General features: G+C 41.2%; 1 pseudogene; it reads right to left on the bottom strand.

Moving 5' to 3' along the window:
- Positions 1–2375: 2375 nt before the first annotated feature.
- On the bottom strand, positions 2376–2985 carry LOC140916634 (tubulin alpha chain-like; annotated as a pseudogene).
- Between the last annotated feature and the right edge of the window lie 225 nt (positions 2986–3210).

Genomic DNA, 3210 nt, shown 5'->3' with positions numbered 1-3210 from the left:
TGTAAAATCAGGATGGTAGATACCTTACAGGGTAATTAGATTCAAAACACAGAGAATCCCTCTAGGCAAAACCTTAAGTTACAAAAAAAGACACACAGACAGAAATAGTCATTCTATTCAGCACAGTTCTTTTCTCGGCCATTTAAAGAAATCATAATCTAAAACATACCTAGCTATATTACTTACTAAAAGTTCTAAGACTCCATTCCTGTTCTGTCCCCGGAAAAAGCAGCATACAGACAGACACAGACCCTTTGTTTTTTCTCCCTCCTCCCAGCTTTTGAAAGTATCTTTTCTCCTCATTGGTCATTTTGGTCAGGTGCCAACGAGGTTACCTTTAGCTTCTTAACCCTTTACAGGTGAGAGGATTTTTCCTCTGGCCAGGAGGGATTTTAAAGGGGTTTACCTTTCCCTTTATATTTATGACATGCCTTTTGGTGTAAAATAGCTCAAACAATAGGACCCACGACTCAAAAAGGGCTACATGCAAGGCTGGTCAGAAACTGAGTTAAGTGGCCAGTGAGACAGATGGGAAGAAATTGCCATATCTTTGGGAGATCTTACTATATTAAGTGCATTATTAGATCAGCTTTCATATTTTGCCTTTCCCAAGAGTTGGGTTCTTCTCTTTCAGATGGCCTTCATGAAGCCTGGCAAAGACTTGTTATTCACCAGTTGTGATAAAGCCGGTCTTGAAAAGTATGGTGATAAAGTTTGGAAAAGCATCAAACACTTCGGATACTTTATGTGAACTATTTGAATCTCTTGAATCTGCAAGCTAATCTTGTGGGATTTCTAGCACTTCTGCTTCTAATGGTAGCTGGAAATGCCAATGCAATATGTTGGCACTTCCACTTTCTGCTGGAACTTGACAGTGCAAAGGCAGATGGTGGTAGTGGAGGAAAGCTTGTCTGATCGTTTCAGATTTTCATTAATGGTTATGCTCCGTTCTAAAAATGGAAAGAGGTTCAGGGATATAGCCTTATTTTATCAGAGCTAATTTTCCCATCTCTACCTCTTAATGCACTATTCCTGCATTTTTTAATTTTCTTTTTCTGCTGCCTGGGAAGTCTCGGGGGCTGTAGTAGCAAGATTCAGTGGGTCCTTTATAAGAAAATGGTACTTTTCTCACAATGTTCTAATGAAGATATAAACTTCAGCTAATAAATGAAGAGCCTCCCCATTCTGTAACTCTTCCTCACATGACTAGTCTTACACAGATGAGTAGTTGCATTGAGTTCTCTGCAACCACGGACATTAGTAGTGGCTACAGGATCAGGCCTGCTCCAGAGTGTTGGGTTTCTCCTGGTGACACACTCTGAGACCAGGTGCTGGGACCCTGGATAGAGCTGCAAGTTGACACTCCTTGGCACAGATATGACTCATTGGACTTCACCTTGAATATATGGGCGGTCGAAGCAGCCCTCTAGCACATGGAACCAGAGCCAGGATCAGATAGGTCCTGAGGGTAGGAACACTTTAATCTTGGCTGTTCTTAGAGAAGGCTGGAGTTATTTTGGAATCATGTTTGTTAATAATTCAGACAGCAGGAGGGGTGACTTTTTGACTCTGTGGATAGTTTTTGTTTGTTTGTTTGGTTGGTTGCTTGGTTGTTTTTGGAGCTGGCTGGGAATTCCACCATCTTACACATACCATAACCTGTCAAACTTTTTTCCATTAAAACACACATTATTATGATGCAATTTATGCAGACTATTTTAAACTTATTATGTATCTATTCCTTATGCCTGGAGTAAAAGATTTATTTCAGTGGGAATTTGGCCTGAGTAAAGACGGCAGGCGTTAGGCCATGCCTGTATAGAGTAATAGTAATCCAAGCTGAGAAGCATCACATTCCATCTTCAATTCTTGATGGATTCATAGTTCATCATTGAAATGTAAAGTTCTGACTCTTGAGGGAGCACTTATTCTGACTAACACTTTCTTCAGTATTGTAAAGCCAGTATGATATTGAATAAGTAGTAATGAGAGTGGCAACAATTATAATAGCACTAATGGGGGGAAAAAGTGGAATTTGTTCTCTGTTAAATGGAAAGGACTTCACCAGCTGGAGAAAAGTGCCTATTGTAAATCAATTTGCTACTGGCCTTGGAAATAAATAGGAGTTTGAACTGAGAATGAGTAAATCGTTAATATTTCAAACTAAGCACACTTACAAATGAAATACAGCATGGATCATGCTAACATGGCTTAGAAGAGGAATGAAGGCAGCTATACATAATATATAACCAGTGGAAGAAAGGGGAAGTTGATACTACTGAATATAAATCAAAAGCAAGGAATTGTAGAAATTTGATAAGGCATGCAAAGGGACACGAGGAGAAATCTGCAGAGTTCAGGACTATAAGGATTTTTTAAAGTACATTTGTAACAAAAAGAATCTGAACAAATGGAGATTCATATTCCTTCTCTAGGGAAGCCATGTCCTCCCAAGCGTCTGAGAACTCTCCTCCTTCCATATGCTCCCCTAATTACCAGTGGAAAAAAGGCATGCTTGGAATACCTCTGGTCAAACTTGTGGCTCAGATGAGCCTAGGCCTCCACAACAGCTGTGGTGTTCAGCATACACAGAGCCTGCTGCACCTTGGGCAGGTCACTAACAGTTGATACCAACCTTGAAGCCTGTTAGGCACCAGTCCACAAACTGGATGCTATGCTTGGTCTTGATGGTGGCATATATGGTGGCAATAGCAGTACTGACATCTTTGGGACCTATACCACCACGGTACAACAGGCTGCAGGCCATGTATTTGCCTGGTGATGGTCACAATTTGCCATCTGGTTGGCTGGCTCAAAGCAAGCATTTGTGATCTCTGCTACAGTCAGATGCTCTTGGTAAACTTTCTCAGCAGAGATGACTAAGGCATAGATGGCCAGAGGGAAGTGTATATGGGGGTAGGGCACCAAGTTGGTCTGGAACATCAGGGCACCATAAAATCAGATGGAGGTGGTGATGGAGGACATGACTTACCTTTTCTGTTCCACTAGTATCTCAGGAGGATGTTTAAACAGCTGCTACCAGCAGGTCCAGATAACGTGCATCCAAGAATTTTAAAAAAGCTGCTGGAGGAGCTTGCTGGATCATTAATGTTGTTTGTTTTGTCAAGTCTTGGAACACGGGGAAAGTTCCAAAAGACTGGAAGAAAGCTAATGTTGTCCCAATACTTAAAAAGGATAAACAGGATGACC

The sequence above is a fragment of the Lepidochelys kempii genome, chromosome 8 (genome assembly GCF_965140285.1).
Source record: "Lepidochelys kempii isolate rLepKem1 chromosome 8, rLepKem1.hap1, whole genome shotgun sequence".
NCBI lineage: Eukaryota > Metazoa > Chordata > Testudines > Cheloniidae > Lepidochelys > Lepidochelys kempii.
This window is presented reverse-complemented; position numbering and strand designations above follow the sequence as displayed.